The sequence below is a fragment of the Balaenoptera physalus genome, assembly GCF_965194825.1.
Source record: "Balaenoptera physalus genome assembly, chromosome: 8".
Taxonomy (NCBI): Eukaryota; Metazoa; Chordata; class Mammalia; order Artiodactyla; family Balaenopteridae; genus Balaenoptera; species Balaenoptera physalus.
In genome coordinates, this window is record NC_138887.1 from 23338167 (window position 1) to 23363198 (window position 25032).

The 25032-nt window shown below is 36.3% G+C and overlaps 1 protein-coding gene and 1 pseudogene across 2 annotated transcripts in view; one reads left to right on the forward strand and one right to left on the reverse strand.

Moving 5' to 3' along the window:
• LOC309666212 (cullin-1 pseudogene) overlaps window positions 1–19090 on the reverse strand; it is a 334922-nt pseudogene extending 315832 nt beyond the window's left edge. Inside the window, exon 1 of the transcript XR_014268461.1 lies at window positions 19015–19090. The product of XR_014268461.1 is annotated as a cullin-1 pseudogene (transcript). The remainder of the gene's footprint in view (window positions 1–19014) is intronic.
• The window catches only part of LOC309666231 (platelet glycoprotein 4), a 111964-nt gene continuing 94227 nt past the window's right edge, over window positions 7296–25032 (forward strand). Inside the window, exon 1 of the mRNA XM_082473586.1 lies at window positions 7296–7475. The gene's annotated coding sequence lies outside the window, so the exon portion shown is untranslated. The remainder of the gene's footprint in view (window positions 7476–25032) is intronic.

Genomic DNA, 25032 nt, shown 5'->3' on the forward strand with positions numbered 1-25032 from the left:
CAAAAGTGTCTAACAAGGCTGTCCAGAGTATTTGGGCTTTATATTCACCAGTTCCAATTTGGACGTCATTTTCTCTATATATATAGAACCAGAGTGACATTGTGCAGAATATGAAGCATGCTGTGTACTGTATTATGACAGAGAGCAAGCACTTTAACAAAACCTAGGACCATGACTGTAAATGCTTATTGTTGCCATTCCCATGTAAAGGCAGACTGATTTTTTAAATTCTCTTTATTGATGGGGATGGAAAAAATATATTTGTGAGATCAATAGATACATACTAAGTGCCGTAGGTTGCGTTGATGTGTTCCAGTAAAAATAACACATCCACATTGCAGCTGTAAACGGAGCCACTTTGTTAAGTCCAAGGTATTCCATTGTCATCCATATAGTTTTTGCAAAATGCAGCTGTAATGTATGACAGTAGAGAAGGACCAGGTTAATAACTACATATTTTTGTTTTGTTTGAGGAAATATTCTGAAGACACTCGTTAATGTGTATTCCATTTGTCCTCTTTGGTACTTTATTTCTCTTGGAATTGATGGGAATAACAAAAATAAAGAGAACTCCTGGCCCCAATTATCCTTAACTATTTTTGGCTGGATAATCCATTTTTTCTATGTTTAGGATAGATTGTTTCCAGCTGAGTCACAAGATTATTTCAAATGGAAGTAATCTATCCTAAACATAGATATTCTATCAACTAGCTCGGGGCTTTCAGCATCTGGCTGTGGACATGTTGTGTTTTTTTGTTTGTTTTTTGTTTTTTCCAGTATCTCTGCTGCACATTTACCCAAGTAAACAGAATTTGCAAGCATTGGTCCAGCCATCTGAACTTTTAATAAACTCCACAGCTGATTTTTGCTCTATTGGGTTGAAAACTTGTTAAAGTCAATTAAGTTTCTCTTTGTCTTAAACCATCTCTTTCAAAGCTCTATTTTGATTATATTTTCCTGCTTTACTCATGCTCATGAGATACATATTGAGATGATGGCCTAGGACCTAAGAAAATAATATACATCTCAATTAACTAATTATTCTTATTTTAAAATAATTATAGTCTCTCTTTCTAGGACTCTGCGGCCTTCACACAGTAAGATCATCAGTTCCTGGTGTTGGTTATCTTATGTAATGGACTTCTTTCTGAATTTCATTCTTAGAATCTAAGTTCTTATGGGAAAAAAAAATAACTCTTATGGAGGGTTTGGATTATATCGACTCTGTATTATTAAGTTATGGCTCTTTAGGCTTAGGCTTCTTCTTCCTTGTACACTTTTATTCATTTATTTAAAAAAAATTTTATTGGTGTTATGGTTGATTTAAAATATTGTTAGTTTCAGGTGTACAGGAAAGTGAATCTGTTATACGTATACGTATACACACTCTTTTTTAGATTCTTCTCCCATATAGGCTCTTATATAGTATTGAGTAGACTTCCCTGTGCTAATACAGTAAGTCCTTGTACACTTTTAAATATTACAGGGGTGGCCATAGAACTATTTGAAGTTTGAAAATATGAGTCTTTTGATATATGAAGTTGTTGTTGTTTCTGTTGATCCTTAGGATCCTAGCATGGAAACTGAAAAACAGAGAAAACTCTTCGTGTGCTCTATGTTAGGGCAATCTGAATATATTCACATTACTCAATACCATTTAATGCTTTTAGAACCCTTGTTTTTACTTCTTTTTTAAAAATTTTGTTTCTTTACTTTTAAGTAATATTTGCAAATGTTTAAAGATATAGAACCTCAAAAAGAAAAAGTGCAATCTATGTCCCATTTCTGCCTAGCCCCAGTCCCACTTCTCTGAAATAAAATCTTTAAACTATTTCTAGTTTTAGTTTTCATTTCAGTTCCTCCACAAATGTATGTGCAGTGAGCATAATGTTGTGGCTAAAAGTGTAGAGTCTGGGTTCAAATCCTTGCTTCACCACTTATTAGCTGGATGAGCTTTGGCTCATTAACCTTCAGTGCCTCTGTAAAATAGAGATGGAAGTATCAAATTTATAAGTTGTAATACATTGAAGTATTTTAGAATGGTGTTTGGCATGTAATATCATGTGTTCTTTTTTTTTTTTGAATTTTTGAATTTTATTTTATTTATTTTTTTATACAGCAGATTTTTAATAGTTACCCATTTTATACATATTAGTGTATATATGTCAATCCCAATCTCCCAGTTCATCACACCACCACCCTTGCCGCTTTCCCCCCTTGGTGTCCATACGTTTGTTCTCTACACCTGGGTCTCAATTTCTGCCCTGCAAACCGGTTCATCTGTACCATTTTTCTAGGTTCCACATATATGCGTTAATGTATGATACTTTTTTCTCTCTTTCTGACTTACTTCACTCTGTATGACAGTCTCTAGATTCATCCACATCTCTACAAATGATCCAATTTTGTTCCTTCTCATGGCTGAGTAATATTTCATTGTATATATGTACCACATCTTCTTTATCCATTCATGTGTCAATGGGCATTTAGGTTGCTTCCATGACCTGGTTATTGTAAATAGGGCTGCAATGAACATTGGGTGCATGTGTCTTTTTGAATTATGGTTTTCTCTGGGTATATGTCCAGTAGTGGGATTGCTGAGTCATATGGTAATTCTATTTTTAGTTTTTTAAGGAACCTCCATACTGTTCTCCATAGTGGCTGTATCAATTTACATTCCCACCAACAGTGCAAGAGGCTTCCCTTTTCTCCACACCCTCTCCAGCATTTGTTGTTTGTAGATTTTCTGACGATGACCTTTCTAACTGGTGTGAGGTGATACCTCATTGTGGTTTTGATTTGCATTTCTCTAATAATTAGTGATGTTGAGCATCCTTTCATGTGCTTCTTGGCCATCTGTATGGCTTCTTTAGAGAAATGTCTACTTAGGTCTTCTGCCCATATTTGGATTGGGTTGTTTGTTTTTTTAATATTGAGCTGCATGAGCTGTTTATATATTTTGGAGATTAATCCTTTGTCCATTGATTCATTTGCAAATAGTTTCTCCCATTCTGAAGGTTGTCTTTTCGTCTTGTTTATGGTTTCCTTTGCTGTGCAAAAGCTTTGAAGTTTCATTAGGTCCCATTTGTTTATTTTTGTTTTTATTTCCATTACTCTAGGAGGTGGATCAAAAAAAGATCTTGCTGTGATAAATGTAAAAAAGCGTTCTTCCCACATTTTCCTCTAAGAATTTTATAGTGTCCAGTCTTACATTTAGGTCTCTAATCCATTTTGAGTATATTTTTGTGTATGGGGTTAGGGAGTGTTCTAATTTCATTCTTTTACATGTAGCTGTCCAGTTTACCCAGCACCACTTATTGAAGAGACCCTCTTTTCTGCATTGTATGTCCTTGCCTCCTTTGTCATAGATTAGTTGACCATAGGTGTGTGGGTTTCTCTCTGGGCTCTCTGTCCTATTCCATTGATCTATATTTCTGTTTTTGTGCCAGTACCATATTGTCTTGATTACTGTAGCTTTGTAGTATAGTCTGAAGTCAGAGAGCCTGATTCCTCCAACTCCATTTATTTCCCCCAAGACTGCTTTGGCTATTCAGGGTCTTTTGTGTCTCCATACAAACTTTAAGATTCTTTGTTCCAGTTCTGTAAAAAATGCCATTGGTAATTTGATAGGGATTGCATTGAATCTGTAGATTGCTTTGGGTAGTATGGTCATTTTCACAATAGAGTTTCCTCCATTCCAAGAACATGATATATCTCTCCATCTGTTTGTATCATATTTAATTTCTTTCATCAGTGCCTTATGGTTTTCAGGCATACAGGTCTTTTGTGTCCCTAGGTAGGTTTATACCTAGGTATTTTATTCTGTCTGTTGCAATGGTAAATGGGAGTGTTTCCTTAATTTCTATTTAAGATTTTTCATCATTAGTGTATAGGAATGCAAGAGATTTCTGTGCATTAATTTTGGATCCTGCAACTTTACCAAATTCATTGATTAGATCTAGTAGTTTTCTGGTGACCTCTTTAGCATTATCTATGTATAGTATCATGTCATCTGCAAACAGTGACAGTTTTACTTATTCTCTTCCAATTTGGATTCCTTTTATTTCTTTTTCTACTCTGATTGCAACGGCTAGGACATCCAAAACTATGTTGAATAATAGTGGTGAGAGCGGACATCCTTGTCTTGTTCCTGATCTTAGAGGAAATACTTTCAGTTTTTCACCATTGAGAATGTTTGCTGTGGGTTTTGTCATATATGGCCTTTATTATGTTGAGGTAAGTTCCCTCTATGCCCACTTTGTCAGAGTTTTTGTCATAAATGGGAGTTGAATTTTGTCAAAAGCTTTTTCTGCATCTATTGAGATGATCATATGGTTTTTATTCTTCAGTTTGTTAATATGGTGTATCACGTTGATTGATTTGCATATATTGAAGAATCCTGGCATTCCTGGGATAAATCCCACTTGATCATGGTGTATGATCCTTTTAATGTGTTATTGGATTCCGTTTGCTAGTATTTTGTTGAGGATATTTGCATCTATATTCATCAGTGATATTGGTCTGTAATTTTCTTTTTTTGTAGTATCTTTGTCTGGTTTTGGTATCAAGGTGATGGTGGCCTCATAGAATGAGTTTGGGAGTCTTCCTTCCCCTGCATTTTTTGGGAAGAGTTTGAGAAGGATGGGTGTTAGCTCTTCTCTAATGTTGGATAGAATTCACCTGTGAAGCCATCTGGTCCTGGACTTTTGTTTGTTGGAAGATTTTTAATCACAGTTTCAATTTCATTAGTTGTGATTGGTCTGTTCATATTTTCTATTTCTTCCTGGTTCAGTCTTGGAAGGTTGTACTTTTCTAAGAATTTGTCCATTTCTTCCAGGTTGTCCATTTTATTGTCATAGAGTCGCTTGTTGTAGTCTCTTAGGATGCTTTGTATTTCTGTGGTGTGTGTTTTAACTTCTCCTTTTTCATTTCTAATTTTATGGATTTGAGTCCTCTCCCTCTTTTTCTTGATGAGTCTGGCTAATGGTTTATCAATTTTGTTTATCTTCTCAAAGAACCAGCTTTTAGTTTTATTGATGTTTGCTATTGTTTTCTTTGTTTCTATTTCATTTATTTCTGCTCTGATCTTTATGATTTCTTTCTTTCTTCTAACTTTGGGTTTTGTTTGTTCTTCTTTCTCTAGTTCCTTTAGGTGTAAGGTGAAATTGTTTATTTGAGATTTTTCTTGTTTCTTGGGGTAGGGTCATATTGCTATAAACTTCACTCCTAGAACTGCTTTTGCTGCATTCCATAGGTTTGGGATCGTCATGTTTTCATTGTCATTTTTCTCTAAGTATTTTTAGATTTCCTCTCTGATTTCTTCAGTGATCTCTTGGTTATTTAGTAACGTATTTAGCCTCCATGTGTTTGTGTTTTTTACGTTTTTTTTCCCCATAATTGTTTTCTAATCTCAAGCGTTGTGGTCAGAAAATATGCTTGGTATGATTTCAGTTTTCTTAAATTTACCGAGGCTTGATTTGTGACCCAAGATGTGATCTATCCTGGAGAATGTGTCTTGCACACTTGAGAAGAAAGTGTAATCTGATGTTTTTGGATGGAATGTCCTATAAATATCAATTAAATCTATCTGGTCTATTGTGTCATTTAAAGCTTGTGTTTCCTTATTAATTTTCTGTTTGGATGATCTGTCCATTGGTGTAAGTGAGGTGTTAAAGTCCCCCACTATTATTGTGTTACCGTCGATTTCCTCATTTATAGCTGTTAGCAGTTTCTTTATGTATTGAGGTGCTTCTATGTTGCATGCATATATATTTATAATTGTTATGTCTTCTTGTATTGATCCCTTGATCATTATGTAGTGTTCTTCCTTGTTTCTTATAATATTTTTTATTTTAAAGTCTATTTTATCTGATATGAATATTGCTATTCCAGCTTTCTTTTGATTTCCATTTGCATGGAATATCTTTTTTCCATCCCCTTACTTTCAGTCTGTATGTGTCCCTAGGTCTGAAGTGGGTCTCTTGTAGACAGCATATATATGGGTCTTGTTTTTGTGTCCATTCAGTAAGCCTCTGTCTTTTCTTTGGAGCATTTAATTCATTCACGTTTATGGTAATTATCGATATGTGTGTTCCTATTACCATTTTCCTAATTGATCTGGGTTTGTTTTTGTTGATCCTTTTCTTCTCTTGTATTTCCCACTTAGAGAATTCCTTTAGCATTTGTTGTAGAGCTGGTTTGGTGATGCTGAATTCTCTTAGCTTTTTCTTGTCTGTAAAGCTTTTGGTTTCTCCATTGAATATGAATGAAATCCTTGCCAGGTAGAGTATTCTTGGTTGTAGGTTCTTCCCTTTCATCACTTTAAGTATATCGTGTCACTCCTTTCTGGCTTGTAGAGTTTCTGCTGAGAAATCAGCTATTAACCTTATGGGAGTTCCCTTGTATGTTATTTGTCATTTTTCCCTTGCTGCTTTCAATAATTTTTGTCTTTAATTTTTGCCAATTTGATTACTATGTGTCTCGGCATGTTTCTCCTTGGGTTTATCCTGTATGGGACTCTCTGTGCTTCCTGGACTTGGGTGGCTATTTCCTTTCCCATGTTAGGGAAATTTTCGACTATAACCTCTTCAAATATTTTCTTGGGTCCTTTCTCTCTCTCTTCTCCTTCTGGGACCCCTATAATACGCATGTTTTTGAGTTAAATGTTGTCCAAGAGGTCTCTTAGGCTGTCTTCATTTCTTTTCATTCTTTTTTCTTTAGTCTGTTCCACAGCAGTGAATTCCACCATTCTGTCTTCCAGGTCACTTATCTGTTCTTCTGCCTCAGTTGTTCTTCCATTGATTCCTTCTAGTGTATTTTTCATTTCAGTTATTGTATTGTGCATCTCTGTTTCTTTGTTCTTTAATTCTTCTAGGTATTTGTTAAACATTTCTTGCATCTTCTTGATCTTTGCCTCCATTCTTTTTCTGAAGTCCCGGATCATCTTCACTATCAGTACTCTGAATTGTTTTTCAGGAAGGTTGCCTATCTCCACTTCATTTAGTTGTTTTTCTGGGGTTTTATTTTGTTCCTTCATCTGCTACATAGCCCTCTGTCTTTTAATCTTGTCTATCTTTCTGTGAATGTGGTTTTTGTTCCACAAACTGAAGGGTTGTAGTTATTCTTTCTTCTGCTGTCTGCCCTCTGGTGGATGAGGCTATCTAAGAGACTTGTGCAAGTTTCCTCACGGGAGGGACTGGTGGTGGGTAGAGCTGGGTGTTGCTCAGTTGGGCAGAGCTCACTAAAACTTTAATCTGCTTGTCTGATGGGTGGGGCTGGGTTCTCTCCCTGTTCGTTCTTTGGCCTGAGGCTACCCAACACTGGAGCCTACCAGGGCTCTTTTTTGGCGTTAATGGCAGATTCTGGGAGGGCTCACTACAAGGCGTACTTCCCAGAACTTCTGCTTCCGGTGTCCTTGTCCTCATGGTGAGACGCAGCCACACCCTGCTCTGCAGGAGACCCTCCAACACTAGCAGGTAGGTCTGGTTCAGTCTCCTATGTGGTCACTGCTCCTTCCCCTGGATCCCAGTGCACACACTACTTTGTGTGTGCCCTCTAAGAGTGGAGACTCTGTTTCCCCCAGTCCTGTGGAAGTCCTGCAATCAAATCCCGCTAGCCTTCAAAGTCTGATTCTCTAAGAACTCCTCCTTCTGTTGCCGGACTCCCAGCATGCGAAGCCTGACGTGGGGCTGAGAACCTTCACTCCAGTGTGTGCACTTCTGTGGTATAAGTGTTCTCCAGTCTGTGAGTCACCCGCCCAGCAATTATAGGATTTGATTTTATTGTGATTTCACCCCTCCTACCATCTCTTTGTGGCTTCTCCTTTGTCTTTGGATGTGGGGTATCTTTTTTGGTGAGTTCCAGGGTCTTCATGTTGATGACTGTTCAACAGTTAATTGTAATTCCAGTGCTCTCGCAAGTGGGAGTGACAGCACGTCCTTCTACTCTGCCGTCTTGAACCAGTTCAGTTCTTTAGGTCAGCAATCCAGCACGGCCTGTCTAGGTTCTTTCCTCAGAGTATCACAAGGCTAAAATCAAGGTATAAGCCAAGCTGAGTTCTTGCGTATGAGATCTGGGGAAAAGCCAATTCATTCTTGGAGCAGACAAAATTCACCTTCTTGCTATGGTAGGCCGGTAGTCCTATTTCCTTTCTTGCTATCAGCCAGAACCACTCTTAGCTCCTAGAGGCTGCCCACATTCCTTGCCATCCCATCTTTTCTTAATACGTCCAAATTTCTAAATACTTTAGTTATATCCCTGTTTTTTGAATCATCAATCTTAAATATTTTCTATTCATGAGATAAAGATCTAACTCACAAAAACCAGTTTGTCTGGCTGCTCCTCTGCAACCATTTCTGTTTGTAATTTAGGGCATTACTTCCTTGTTTTTATTTCACCTTTCAGTGATTTTTTTTTATCCCTTTAGCTTTTTCCAGAAATGTGTTGGAATCTCCTGTACTCAAAGTTCTCCTCGCATTCATTTTATTAGTTTATACATTTATTATGTGTTTACTATTATTTGAGTGGAGTTTTGGAGGAAAGGAGGTAACCAACATGAGCTTAGTTTGTCATATTGTAAGATTAGACAGCTTCTTGAGTTTAAAAATCATATGTATTAAGAAATCAAGAGGGAGATAGAAGAAGGCTAAATGATACATACTTTCATGTAAATAGGGAAGACAGAGAAATTTGTGCAAAATTACTTTGAGTTACCTAATATTTCTGATACTTAATTTCCCATATGGAAAATAAAGTGGATGAATAAGATGATTTCTAAGTTCCTTCCAACTTGAACATTTTATCCTTATATTGATTTTATCTTATGCTGGCTTAATCTGTTTCAATAAAACATAATCTACACATACTGCCTTTCTGTTTGTATCCCCACTATGTTCATGATTGCACATGAGCAATGAAATTTGATAGATATCATAGAACATTCTGCCACCCTTCATTAATGATCACCTTCTTTCAAGGTTAGCAATTAAAAGGAAAGAACTTATAAACATTTTATCTTAATTCTTATTGAAATTTAGGCTCAGTAATGCCCATTTTAGATAATGTAGTTGGGTAATACTTAGTTGTGTATTTGGGAAACATACGCATAATTTGACCAAATAAATCTGGCAGACTATTATGGTCTTCAGGAATGCTTACTTGTTCTCCAATGCTGAGTTTGTTAGCCCTTGAAAGGCAAACATCCAGGATTCATCATGATTTTTCCTGTTCCTCCATATTCAACATCTAATCAATTCATTAGCAAGTATGCTTTACTTCTAATACATATTTATCTAGTCTTTTCTTAACAACTACACCAATACCACCCTCTCTTGGGTCACCCCTATAACTCTAACCTCCTGTCCCATTCTCCTAACTGGTTCCCTTGCTTCCATTCTTTCCCCTACATTCCACTATTTTGAAAGGGTTTCCCAACACACATAGAATCAAATCAAAACTCATACCATGACCTATAAACCTTTCTTAATCTGACGTGACTTCCTCCCATCTCATCTTCTTTTAATCTCTCTCCCACTCCTTTACTCCATTTCCACAATACTGGCTCTAGTGCTTCTCTAACTGTCAAACCCTTTCCATCTTTTGGCCATTGAACTTGTGGTATCCTCTGCTTAGAATGGTCTCCCAGATCTTTCTATGGCTGATCTACTTCCCATTTACTTCTTTGCTCCAATGCATCACCTCAGAGAGGACTTCAAAAAGAGCCATGCTTGTTGTTCAGACCCAGGCACTCTGTTCCCTTTTCCCTAACTTATTTTCTTCATAGCTTATTATTTTGTGGTATCACATGGATTATTCATGAATATATATTTATTTATATTTTACTTCTCTTTATCTCCATCCCTCTGTCTCTCCATCTCTCTCTCTCTCTTTTTCTTTCTCTTCCTCTTCTTTCTTTCCATAGAAGGGTAGAGGAGAGGTTTTGCCTGCCTCCTTTGCTGATGTACAGCTTTTTCTAGCAGCTTTTTCAGGTTAGTGCCTGAAAAATAATAGGGACTTACAATATTTTTATTTTGAGTGGGGGCAGAGTCAAGATGGTAGACTAGGAAGACTCTGAGCTCACATCCTCCTATGAACGTATCAAAACTACAACTAAATACCAAGCAACTCTCACTGAGGATAACCTGAACTAGCAGAATCACTCTTCTGTAAACAAGACTGTAAAGAAAGAATCAAATGGAGTCTAGTAGGAGGTGAGAAGATATTTAGTAATGTACAATATATAGCAAATATATAGTAAAGGCAGTGGATCAATCACTTAAATAAGCTAGTATGGAGGATAAAAGACAAAAATTATAAAGTCAACTATAACTACAATAAACAGTTCAGGGACAGACATGAAGATGTAAAATATGGCATCAAACACACAAAACGTGGGGGACAGGTGAGTAAAAAATGTAGATCTTTTAGAATGTGTTTGAACTTACATGACTATCAGTTTAAAACACATAGGTACAATTATAGGTAAGCATATATGAACTTCATGGTACTACAAATCCAAAACCTACAAGAGATACACAAAAATCAAAAAGAAAGGAACCCAAACATAACACTAAAGAAAATCATCAAACCATAATGAGAGACTAAATGAGACTAAAAGAAGAAGGAAAAAAAAGAACAGAGAAGAACTACAAAAACACCTACAAAACAAGTAACAAAACGGCAGTAAGTACCTAACTATCAATAATCACTTTAAATGTCAATGGACTAAATGCCCCAATCAAAAGACATAGTGTGGCTGACTGGATAAGAAAACAAGACTGGTCTATATGCTGCTCACAAGAGACTCACTTAGGAGCTAAAGACAAAGACTGAAAGAGAGAGGATGGAAAAAGATATTCCATGGAGTGAAAACTAAAAGAAAGTGGCTGTAGCAATACTCATATCAAAAAAGTAGAATTTAAACCAAAGTCTATAATAAAAGACAAAGAAGGGCATTATTTAATAATAAAGGGGGTCACTCCATGTAGAGGATATAACATTCATAAACACATATGCACCTGATATAAGAGCACATAAATATAAAGTAAATATTAACAGACATAAAGTGAGAAATTGACAGTAATACAATAGTAATAGGTGGCTTTAAAACCCACTTCCATCAATAGATAGATCATTTGGACAGAAAATCAATAAGGAAAATGTGAACTTAATGATATGTTAAACCAGATGAACTTAAAATATTTCTATAGGACATTCCATCCAGAATCAGCAGAATGTACATTCTTTTCAAGTGCATATTGAACGTTCTCCCGGATAGATCTCATGCTAGGCCACAAAACAAGTTTCAGTAAATTTAAGAAGACTGAAATTATATCAGGCATCTTTTTTTGACCACAACAGTATGAAACTAGAAATCAATTACAGGAAGAAAATTGGGGAAAACACAAACATGTGAAGACTAAATATTTGCTATTAAAATACAAATGGGTCAGTGAAGAAATCAAAGAGCAAATGAGAAAATACCTTGAGACAAATGAAAATAAAAACACAAACTCCCAAAATCTATGGGATGCAGAAAAAGCAGTTCTAAGAGAGATACCAGCTTACCTCAAAAAATAAGAAAAATCTCAACCTACTTTTCCTTGTAAAGGAATTAGAAAAATAAGAACGAACAAACCCCAAAGTCAGTAAAAGGAAGATCAGAGCAGAAATAAATAAAAGAGACCAAAAAAAAAAGGAAAAAAATTAATGAAACTAAGAGCTGGTTTTCTGAAAAGATAAACAAAATTGATAAACCTCTAGCAAAACTAATTAAAAAAAAAGAGAAGTTACAAACAATATCACAGAAATATAAACAGTCATAAGACTATACCACTAACAGTTATATGCCGACAAATTAGACAACCTGAAAGAAATGGATAAATTCCTAGAAACATACGGTCTTCCAAGACTGAGTGAAGAAGAAATAGATCATCTGAAGACTAATTACTAGTATTGAAATGGAATCAGTAATCAAAAATCTCCCAACTTTTTGTTGGGAGTCCAGGGCTAGATGGTTTCACAGGGGAATTCTACCAAACATATAAAGAAGAGTTAATAATTATCCTTCTAAAACTATTCCAAACAATTGAGGAGTGGGGAACACTTAAAAACTCACTTTACCAGGTCAGCAATAAATGATACCAAAACCTGACAAAGACATTACAAAAAAAAAAAGTTACAGGGTAATATCACTGATGAACATAGATACAAAAATCGTCAACAAAATATTAGCAAACCAAGTTCAACAAACATAAAAAGGATCTCACATCATGAGATCAGGAACAAGGCAAGGATGCACACTATCATAATTTCTATTTAACATAGAATTGGAAGTCCTAGCCACAGCAATATGACAAGATAGAGAAATGAAAGACATCCAAATTGGAAAGGAAGAAATATAATTGCCACTATTTGCAGATGACATGGTACTGCATAGAAAACCCTGAAGACTCCCCCTGAAAAAACTATTAGAATAAACAAATTCAGTAAAGTTGCAGAATATAAGATTAATATACAGAAATCTGTTGCATTTCTACACACTAAAAACAAACTATCATAAAGATAAAGAAAACAATCTTATTTACAACCACATAAAAAAAATAAAATGTCTAAGAATAAATTTAGGAGATGAAAAGAGGAGATGAAAGACCTATACTCTGAAAACTATAAGACATTGATAAAGAAAACTGAAGATTGTTGAAGGAAATTGAGCAAATAAATGGAAAGATATCCCATGTTCATGGATTGGAAGAATTAATATTGATAAAATCCATACTACCCAAAACAGATTTAATGCAATCCCTGTCAAAATACCCATGACATTTTTCACAGAACTAGAACAAATAATCCTAAAATTTGTATGGAACCAAAAAAGACCTTGAATAGCCAAAGCAATCCTGAGAAAAATGAACAAAGCTGGAGGTATCACACTCCCTGACATCAGACTATACTACAAAGTCATAGTAATCAAAACAGCATGGTACTGGCACAAAAACAGACATGTAGATCAATGAACAGAATAGAGAGCCCAAAAATAAACCCATGCACTTATGGTCACTTAATCTACAAGAAACAAGGCAAGAATTTACAATGGGGAAAAGACAGTCTCCTCAATAAGTGGTGATGGGAAAACTGGACAGCTACACGTGAAAAAAGAAAGTTAGAACATTTTCTCATACCATATTAAAAAATCAACTTAAAATGGATAAAAGACCTAAATGTAAGACCAGAAACCATAAAACTCCTAGAAGAAAACATAGGCAGTATTCTCCTTGACAGAGGTCTTAGCAATATTTCTTTGTATCAAAATAACAAAAAAATAAACAAATGGGACCTAATTAAATGTAAAAGCTTTGCACAGAGAAGGGAACTATCAACCAAACAAAAAGGCAACCTACTGAATGAGAGGAAATATTTGCAAGTGATATGTCTAATAAGGGGTTAATATCCAAAATATATAAAGAGCTCATACAGTTCAATATCAAAAAAAAAAAAAAACAACTCAATTAAAAATTGGATAGAGGACACGAATAGGCTTTTTTCCAAAGACGACATACAGATGGTCAACAGGCACATGAAAAGATGCTCAGTATCACTAATCATCAGGGTAATGCAAATCGAAACCACAATGAGATATTACCTCACGCCTGTCAGAATAGCTGTTGTCAAAAAGACAAGAAATAGCAAGTGTTGGCAAGGATGTGGAGAAAAGGGAACTCTAGTACTTTGCTGATGGGAATGTAAATTGGTACAGCCACTATCAAAATCAGCTTGGAGGTTCCTCAAAAAATTAAAAATAGAACTACCATATGATCCAGCAATTCCACTCCTGGGTTATATTTGAAGAAAATGAAAACACTAATTGAAAAAGATATATGCACTCTAGTGTTCATAGTGGAATTATTTATAATAGCCAAGATATAGAAGCTACCTAAGTGTCCATTAACAGATGAGTGGATAAAGAAGATGTGGTATATATACACAATGGAATATTACTCAGCCATAAAAAGAATGAAATTTTGCCATTTGCAACAACATGGATGGACCTGGGGGATATTATGTTCAGTGAAATAAGTCAGACAGAAAAAGACAAATACTGAATACTTTTTAACATATATGTGGAATCTAAAACATAAAACAAAAAACGAATATAATAAAACAAAACAGACCCACAGATACAGAGAACAAACTAGTGGTTACCAGTGGGGAGGCAGGGGAGGGGTAAGATAGGTGAAGAGGATTAAGAGTTACAAACTACTAGGTATAAAATAAATAAAATATAAGCATGTAATGTACAGCCCAGGGAGTATAGCCAACATTTTATACTAATTTATATGGAGTATAAGCTATAAAATTATTGAATCTCTATGTTATACACCTGAAACTAATATTATACTGTAAGTTAACTATATTTCAATTAAAACAAAAAGGTTTTTACATTGATTCTAATTGCTTGTTTAATTGCTTCAAATCCCCACTAGTCTTTAAGCAATTACAGGGCAGGAAACATGTCTGCCTTGCCATTTTATCCCCAGTGCTGACTAGAGTGCTTGGCAAAAATAACGGTGTTAAAAAAAAAAAAAGAAAGAATAATATTTTCTGAATTCAATGGCAAATCTTACTTGGAAGCTATGCCCTATGACATTTTTATGAAACAATCTAAAAATTATTATAAGTTATTGGCTTCAAGACATTTCTAGGCTGATGAGCTCTTTGAATAATTTTTCAAATGACAGTAAATTAAAAAACTTTTAAATGCATTCAAATTTTATTTATGATGGTCACCTTGCTAGTGTTTGTGGTTTTCTATCTATTCCACATAGGCTCCTTGAATCTATCAGTGTCCTACATAGCAATTGGACACTATATTAGAAATGAGGACACCTCCAACTCTATTAAATAACAATATGTATTTATGCAAGTCACTGAATCCTAGGGTATTCCATTTGCTTTGTTTGTAAGCTGAAAAGAATGGTGTACATGATCTCTAAAATGCTGTTGTTCTTGTCATACCATATGTTTTATGTCATATCAATAATACTGGCTTTCCATAAAAGAGTAGATGAGTCATCACTAAACATACAGTCACACTTTAGTATTACTGGAAGATGGGTTTAGTTCTGAATAACTGTTTCAAGAACACTGTTTTGGTGTGCAGGCAATAGTTAACTAGTAGAACGTCCTTTCTTGCTGACCTTTGAGTTTATTTGCCTATTGGATTGTGATGATTTATTAAGGCAGATGATTTTCTTTGAAATGAAAAAAAAAAAACCTAAAAATTTTTAAAAACCATGTTCAGTGCTTCATAGTGTTGCTTACCAATGTTTAAAGGTAAAACAAATCTATTTGTTTTTTAGATTAACAAATCATATGTTCATTGATGGCTTCCACTTAACTATATGGTCTTTTGTACTATATTCATATTAGTTCTTTATTCCAACTTTTTTTTTTTTTGATTCTCTTTATACCACTAGTCTTCTAGTCATTTTTAGGTCTTTCTCTTGAACTACTTTATGTTCTTCAAATTTCACTTAATGTAGAAGCCAAACTGCAAAGGTGGGACAATGAATATGGTTAATAGGGGCCATAAAGGAATTCCTTTACAATTCATTAATTTTCTGTTCACTAAAGTTTTGTTGTTTTTTTTTAAACTAGGTCAAGTTGGCCTTTTTTTTTAAATTTTTTATTTTATTTATTTATGGCTGTATTGGGTCTTCGTTTCTGTGCGAGGGCTTTCTCCAGTTGTGGCAAGCGGGGGCCATTCTTCATCGCGGTGCGTGGGCCTCTCACTATCGCAGCCTCTCTTCTTGCGGAGCACAGGCTCCAGACGTGCAGGCTCAGTAGTTGTAGTTCACGGGCCCAGTTGCTCTGCGGCATGTGGGATCTTCCCAGACCAGGGCTCAAACCCGTGTCCCCTGCATTGGCAGGCAGATTCTCAACCACTGCACCACTAGGGAAGCCCCACTAACGTTTTAATGTCATTTAAATTTTTTTAGAAATAACAAAACATTGGTGATTTAAATCAATTTGATCTCTACCAGGAGCTTATTAGTAGGCAGAAATAGATGTGATTGGCTACACATGATTAGAGGCATGCACTTTGCTTTAAAACAAATAAAACAAACAAACAAAACAAGAAAAAAGGGGGAAAATCAATAAAAACAAATGCCACCTTTATTTTTATATCTTTAAAGTGTTTTGGTTTTATAGAGTCACCTATTAAGTTGAAAACATCCTCGTGTCACACTGAGGAATAGGCAGTATGAGGATGTTAGGAAGAGTTGGTGTTTAGTTGTAGTTTCCAAGTTTAGAAAAGAAGACAGTATATGCTGTAGGTCAGTATCAAGGAGATCAGACTGAGACAAGAGCAAAACACTAGAAAAGACTGGAGAAATTGTAGATTAGAGTTACAGTGTTCTCTGTAGGTATAAATCAAGATATGTAAATGAAAATCCTGGCAGCAGATTAGATTAGGCTGTCAAAAATTGTATAAAGGACAGAACAAGGTGGAGACGGAAGAAAATAGTAAAATTCAGGAAAGGGTAAAGAAGAGGAGTTTTTCTTAGAAACATGAAGTTGAGGAGCTGGGACCCCGTCATCAAGAGCCAGGGCCAATGACTAATGTGAACGGAAGCCTTTATTTCTCTAAGGAAAGGAACTGAGTTCAAAGGGGTAAGAAAGCAGAAGTATTTAAGTTTATGAGTGACTGGTGAATGTTCTGTCACTCCCTGGCAAGTTCACTTAGTGAATTCTTATCACCAAACCACACGGTAGGAGTTATCAGAAATAGGGCTCGGGGAAGTCACCTTCAATATTTGTAGGTATGGTTTGTAGTGGATATGGCTTTAAGAGCCACAAGCTGAAGAGTGAGAAATATGTCATATACCTATGCCTTCTTCTTATAAACTCAAATTAGGTTCTGAGAACCCAATCAACTGGGGGAATTCAGTCTCTGTTTACTTTGGAGATTCTCTTTCTTCCTGTCAAGGTCATGGATAAATTCTAGAAGGTTAATCTGCATGAAACCCTCAGAGGCTGTTCATGTACTTTGTTCTCACTGATTATTACTAAAATGTCCAATGACCAAGTCTTCATGGTACCCTGGGTTTCTGGGACTCTGTTGTTTCTGTGTTATGTTTTGGGTACAAAAAACCTTTATGGAAAGTGGGAGTCCTGGAGATGCTAGGAGATGCTTCTCCAGGCTCAGCTTACAGCCATTGAAATCCTACCACTCCCCCTGGGGTATGGTAATGAAAATGGAGAAAAGTCCTCTTTTTTTTTTTTTGCCTTTTAGAGTCCTGCCCATCCACCCTCTACCAAAATCACTTCTTCTCCATGATATCAAGCATAATCTCTTCAAATGTGTTTGAACACTTAAAAAGCTGTTACATGGAGTTAACTTCAAGTGAGTTCTATTTTCTGCTCTACAAAAATCTTTCTGGTAAGAACATTCAAATTGCACAGCAATATGCTTAGAAATAAAGGAAGGAAAAAAATGGAGGTCAGTCACATATACGTAACTCAATAATTTATCTAGTCACTTTGTACCACTAGTAAACCTTTGTGTCCTCTCAAAGAACACTTGTTTCCCATTCCTGTGTGACCACATACCATTATCACGGTCACCATCTCTACCACCACCAGAAAGCTGAAACATGTACATGTCATCCTGTATGGAGATGTTACCCCATAGTGTGACATGTACACAAAACAGTGCCTGTCGACATCTCAAGAACTAGGAAGGTGAGCTTGGGTGCCAGGATAATGTTTGACAACCCCTTTCAGGAGCTCACTTTTCTTAATCTTCCTTCTCCCACCACCAGCTCCATCCTACCCAGGGTTTCAGTCTTAGAAGGGTTCTAGGACCCCACTTATTCTCACTCGTGTTTGTCCTAAACATAAGCACATCTGACCTAAAGGCAGTTATATAAAGTTTATATTGATTACTGGCAATTATAACATTGAATCTTATCTCCACCAATATAGTGTCATCTTCCTAATCATCACTCTTCTTCCACCATACCTGTATCAAGATCTCCTGCTGATGTTTTCCTAGATTAAGTTAGTTTGGCCTCTTTATCTCACACATTTGAGGATCAGACTTTCAAGGGTGAGAGAAGAATGAGAATTTATGGAGCATAATTGCTTAGGAGTAGAGTGGTCTCACTCTAGCTTACTGGAAAATGTCAGTTGCTCAAAACAGTATTATGACTTTATTCCATCAATAACAGTTGAGTGTTGTTTTCTTGGGTGGGTGTGGTTCACCCTGAAATGTTCTTCTTTCCCACAAAGAGTTGCGTATGCTTGCAAAAACTCCTTGCAGTTGCTCTTGGGGTTGTTTCCTCTTTGAGAAGGGCAGGAAAAGAGAATATCTTGTTTCCTGACCTAGTGGGAAGGCTGATCACGCAAGGACCCAGCTTCTCAGGTCTGAAGGGAGAGTGCAGAGAGTTTTAAGAGTGTCTTTCACACCACTGTGCTTGGTGCCAGAGGGCAAATAACAGAAAATCAGCCAAGGTGATTTACAAGGCCAAGGTATTTGTGTGTGTCTGACTGAAGAATAAGGCTAGTGCTCTTAAGAAAAGAATTTGGAGTTGAGGAACCAAGTCAAACGAGGTTAGAATATGGACAGAATAGTGTGGTTGGTTGGATCAGAACAATTCTAGAGATGTTGGTTAATGGTCAAGTCTAGATACTTACATATTTCCCAATTGCCACAGTAATGCTGATGAAGGCACCAATCCCCATTTTTAAAATTTTTATCATAAAAAAGAAAAAAAAGCCCAAGAATAAGAATACTCTAGATACACTCAGTACTGATGACATAATTCGGAGTTAAAATAGAGAGTATAAACCATTTGGAGGGCTTCCCTGGTGGTGCAGTGGTTAAGAATCTGCCTGCCAAGGAAGGGAACACGGGTTCAAGCCCTGGTCCGGGAAGATCCCACATGACGCAGAGCAACTAAGCCCCTGCACCACAGGAACTGATCCTGCACTCTAGAGCCCACGAGCCACAACCACTGAGCCCTCGTGCCATGACAACTGAAGCCTATGCGCCTAGAGCCCGTGCTCCGCAACAAGAGAAGCCACTGCAATCAGAAGCCCTGCACCGCAACGAAGAGTAGCCCCCGCTCGCGGCAACTAGAGGAAGCCCGTGCGCAGCAACGAAGACCCAGTGCAGCCAAAAATAAATAAGTAAAATAAATAAATAAAAATTTAAAAAAATAAAAACATTTGGATGCCAATGAAGCTATAAGTTCCTAGATGGGACATGTCAAAGAGGAAGGGAGATCAGACTGGTAAATAGCAGTCTTTAGGCTTGCTGTCCCATGTGTGCGTCTAACACTGACCCCCACCACAAGAGGCCACAAGAAACACTCATTTAGGCTTTGAATGGCATTCAGTGGATAATATCAAGTTTTCTAGATGAAGTGGCCTATGTAAGCACCTTCGTGTCTGGTGCAAATAGATAATCAGTATTCTTATATTAGGTACAATAATGTATCAGGGGATATCAGTAGCAGCTGCCCAAGGCCCAATTAGAAGAAAACAAGTTTGGGGATTTTAGTTCATTCAAAGCGATTTTTGTGGTTAAAAAATCTAATCCCTAAAAGGATTTATGAAGACAAAATTATGGACTCAATTATTCAAGAACCAGGGAGCCACAGTATATACTATGCCTGTCTTCCTTACCAGACTTTGAACTTCTTAAGGGCCTGGAATATAAATATTGCATCTTCCATGCCTGGAATGTAGAATGTACTAAATAAGTGTTTCTAGAATAAATGTACGATTTCTTTTTCACTTCGCTTATTGCAGTAATGTTCTCCATTTTTCTCCGTTTTCCCCTATTTCCCAAGCACCTTTTGCCCCTTGGCCTTGATATTGAATATGTTTCATCATATTTTAAGTAGACCCAGTCAGAGGTTCCCATGATAATCTCTGCCATAAGCATGTTGGCCAAGGTGCCAGGGCTTCAGGAGGCGTGCCAGCACATTGCATAAGTGCCTGGATCATGTAATCAGATACTGTGACATGGGACAAAGTGAGCAGGGCAAGCCAAAGAAGTAAGACAGAGTGAAAGGGGAAAGGAGAAAACCAGAGAACTGCTACCACAATGCACTAGAAGCAGGAGAGGCTGTCGGCTCCTTCTGCGGCCATGCTGTCAGAGAGCTTACTGATAGAGAAAGGTGGAAATAAAATCCAGAATCTAACTGTGAGAAGAGTTATTAGACCACTTGATCGATGATCAAAGCCAAGAAATAGACATTTCCTTTTGTGGCCCAGAGCTTGTGATCTCCCTAGTATAGCTGGGACACGCAAAGCTATGGTAGAGGCCGGGATCACTCACTAATACTGTTTGTACTTCATTTTTCTCTGAAATTTGTTACAGATTTTGTTCCAAGGGATTATAGGAGAAATAAGAAAAGTTTTAGAATGTATTTTAATGCAATCTCTGAAATGTCATTTGTTTTCAAAATCTGAAAGGAAACGGACTTCACTTCATAGCGCATTTTCCCCATTTTAGGCACTATCGTTTTCTGCTTACCCTCAAATGATTGTTTTCTAATGCTCTTGCATAGTTGGCAAAAAATGGATAACCAATACACTGTAGTTTTATATACAGTAAAGATTAGAAAATGGTTGTGGTAAGGGATGCCTGGTGAAGACACTAACATCTCTACGTGTTCCTGTAAAAGAGCCTTAAGATGATATTTTTTCAAATCATCTTGTTCAAACTTTGCTCTCGGAAACCTTAATGTCACCACTTACCTGTACCCGAGATTTTCTAAATAGTTTTAACATTACAGAAAGAAACGTTCTGGGAGCAGGTGTGTAAGAGATGTCTGGATGTCAGATAATTTAGGATCTGAGCTCATTCTGTGTATTTACAGCTTGATTTCTCTGGGGAGGAAATGTATTCCCTTTTTATTTACAAGATCTCCCAGGTGGAAGACAATTGTTCTTAAGTCATTCTCCCAGCTCTTTCAATCAAAGTTCTTGGACTTAAAACTGATTTTTTTTTTTCCCCAATGCTGTATATATCTTGGAGGAGGTAGATGATTTTGGAGAAGAAGGTACAAGATAGAAAAAAGGGTACACAGGCTATGAAGTGATTTGACATGCTATTTCTTGTGAAAGTCCTTAAGGAATCTTCACTTGCATGATCAACTTCCCCAAACTGAATGAATACTAATTTTACACTGAATTAATACTCATAAAGTAGTTATAAAAAAACCATAGAATATTGTTTATGAGGCACTGTTGGTTCTATTTCTTATTCTACTACAAGTAAATAAACATTTATATTTTTATTTCTTAGACTCTTACATAAACTAAGAATATAAGTGTAATTCTGACAGGTAGCATAAAGTGACATTTCCTTGGAAAAATATTTAAACCATAGCATTCATACTGTCTTTTCATATTTTTTATTTTTTAATGTAATTAGGGAAATACTTAAAAATGAAAAACATATATATCTATTATTTGTTCCACTAACTAAAGGTGACCACTCTAAAGGTTTTGTATATTTTCTTCCAATGAAAAGCCTATTTCTTATTGCTTAAGAGTAGCACTTAATGAAGATCAATTACTGTAAAGTATCAAAAAATTAAGAAATCCAGTGTTACTAATTAGGATTTGAAAGAAATGATAGAAATACAGTAGTCTTACTTAACTAAATTTATCATGACAACTTAGTTCTCATTCATTTAGGCTTTGCGTCCATTGGATTCATTTTTTTTTTTCTGATTGGAATATTTTCTGATGTTCTAAATATCTGTTATTATGGTTCATTTTGACCACTATTCCTAGATATTATCCTAGCAAATATCTATAGAGCATAGTAAAACAAACAAAACAAAACAAGACAAAAAAACAAAAAACACCCTTGATTCTGATTTCAGGCCCTTCACACATCTCAATTTCAAATTTATATAGTGATAAATCCAAGGCCAAATTTAGAATCCATGTAACCCACAATCTAACCTTCAAGGGCCCAGGATTCATAGCTCTTGCTCATAGCTGAGGAAAAGTGGTCCTTGGTTTTAAAAGAAGGTGGGTTGGGGCAGCTGAGTATTGGGAAATCGCCCAAGTGACAGTGTTTGGAAAACATAGATTCATGGGTGATCCATTAAAAATTCATTTCCTGTTTCAGAACTGTAGTTGTAAGGGTAAAGACAATAAGAACTGACTACCAGGATAAGGAAGGATGTTATTATCAAACTAGATTTTGACACCTAATGAGTAGCTCTTCTAATAGCAATGGTAATGAGCAGTGTCTGGCTAATATATAGGATAGTTTCCTCATCTCATAGATTACCTGCACTATAGTGTTCTTTTCAAAGGAGACTTCATGAGGCTTAAATGAGATGGTTAATGAGTTAGTTCTGTGATTGCTAAGTAACTTAAAGGTGGGGTGTAGCAGCAGGGGTAGGAGTGGTAAAAGAGTAGTTATAAACTGCACATTGAAGGAACATCAGTCCTAAGTTATACCTTGATACATAAACTCAGCGTAGTGTAGAGACCAGGAGTTTGTGATGGAGTTGTCCACTCATAGCTGTGGAACCTTGAGGAAGGCATTTAAGTTTCCTCCCCTGCCATATGTGTGACTTGAGTTTGCACTATTAATATGCATTCACCATGAATAAATTGCTTTACGTATATGTGGCAGCCAGCCTGGATTTTATGGGCACAAGTCATCAGAAGAGTTTTTCTTAAAATTCAGCCTTACTCTGCAAAGTGCAAACATAAGAAGTCACTAAGAATGGCTTGACATTGGAGAGAATTCTGAGATCCAAGGGGAGAGATCATTTAGCTTGATCTTAAAGCTAAACTTTAAAATTGCTTGATTGTGCAATAGGAAATCCTTATACATGAGGGAGACCCACTGTACAGGATTCTGATAGAACAGAGGATCAGGATTCAAAAGTATTGATTGCTAATTGATTATTCCCTTAAAGTATTGATGAATCCATGTATTCAAAAATATTATTGAGCATCCACTATGTTCTAGACACAGTGACGACTATGAAGCCACAATCACTTCCTTCCAGAGGCTTCTAATTTAGTGGATAATGATAATTAATAACACAAAACAGCATTCATTAATTTTCAAATGAGTGTCACTGACAGTAAATTCTCCAGGAGTTCATCAGAAGAAAAAATCTCTTTGAATAGAGGGGCTCATAAAGTTTCTCTGCTTCCTGACAGTATTTTGTCCAGTCTCATGGGAAGCGAAATGTTCAGCCAAATGTAATTCTTCCCCAAGGAAAACCAGCTGGTGTTTATACAGAATTCCTTTTGGCTTTATTATTGCCATAAGCAACTTATTCTTTATTTGTGTTTTATAACACGGCTGGGGGCAGCAACAAACAAATGAAGACATTAGTAATATTCCCTGAACATATTTCATTTGTGTCTTTTAAAAACATATTTTTTAAGCCATGATGCAAAATTACTAGAAGTTTCTATTACCTGACTAAATGTGAAAAATTTTCTTGAAAAGGAAACTCTTACATCTCATAAGAAATACAGAAAAACATCAAGCCTACTGATAAACTAAATAATGTGAAGGTTTATCTAGGACCTAGGTTCTTGGTGAAAGAAAAAAGAAGTTGCTTTGATAATACATCTTGATCATTCTCTTACATTGCAGTTGTATAAATACATTAAAAAAAAATTTTAAGCCACCAGAACAGATAACCTAACTGTCCTTCCTGAGGGAAACCACGATAGAAAAGCATATGTGTCATGCTGTTTGTAAGGTAGTTATTCAAAGAACTGCAAAAGAAAGTTTGTGAATTCATAGAATGATGAATGGAAAGTTAGATGATGGCAATAATCTTCATTGACTCCATGAAATCATTCAAAGGCATACACTGAGATACCTCACGTAATGTAGGGATATAATATCTTTTCTAATTTTTATGTACCATATCTAAATGCTTCTTCTTATAGTTTCTAGAGGATATCTAAGTGTTGATCAGTGATTCAAGACAAGTGACACAAGTGTTGAGACTCTCCTCAGGATATTTGCAAGCTCCTTACACATTAGATTGTTGTGCAAGTTACTGATTTTCTCTAGTTTCTTCCTGTGAAGTTGGGAATGAAATCCTCAGCATGGGAAAAGGAGGAAGGGGATCTAGAAATCTGATTTAGTTGTATGGTCTGGAAAGATTTTCAAAGATGGGGAAGGGAGGCTGGCTTTAGGTAGGAGAAAAGGAAGATGGAGAGTCACTGGTCACATACACCTTTTGTTCTTAGCGCTTCTATAACGCTCATTGGAGTGTGGGAAGGTTTGCTAATGTCATTGGGTGAGCTCAGCTAGTTCACTCATAGAGCCAGTGCTGACATGGCTCAAAAATGTAAAGTGGGTGACTTTTGTCCTCAGAGTATGACCAGCCTTCCCTTTAATGGCTCTTGTCACCTTGGTAGCACATTAATCTCTCAATTGCCTATTCTGGTACCCAGCAACACGTTTTCTTACATGGCTCATTGAACTAATTTGTGCAGTAAATTTTCATGGAAAGCTTTCAGGGTGACAGGCTCTGTGCTAAACAAGGGTAAACTCACTAATGCTGGCAAAAAAAACTGAACCAAACCTCCAAGGGAATTTGTATTACAATGTGACAAACCCCTAGGTGACATGAAGGCAGTGGACTAGAATTCTCATTTGAAGTATCATCAAGAAAAGTAGAGTTGCCATTTTTAGGTTCAGTGATTTATATCATCTCTCTGATCCTACAGATTTCTTAACACTATAGCATACTATTGTGAAATAGATCTACAGTGTCTTCTGGCTTGTGGATTGGCATGCATACAAAACCAACATTACAGTTCATAACTGTTTTTTCCTGGTGACTCCAGACCTTGGTCTTTGTGACTTTAATCTAATCTCTGACTTAGCTTCCAACTCCCAGTATTTACATAACCATTTATTTTGTACGAGTCCTCCATGTTTCCCTTTGTTTTCGTCAAGGCCTTTAGGACTGAAGATCCAAAATTATTTGCTGTCCAAATGGTGAAATGTTG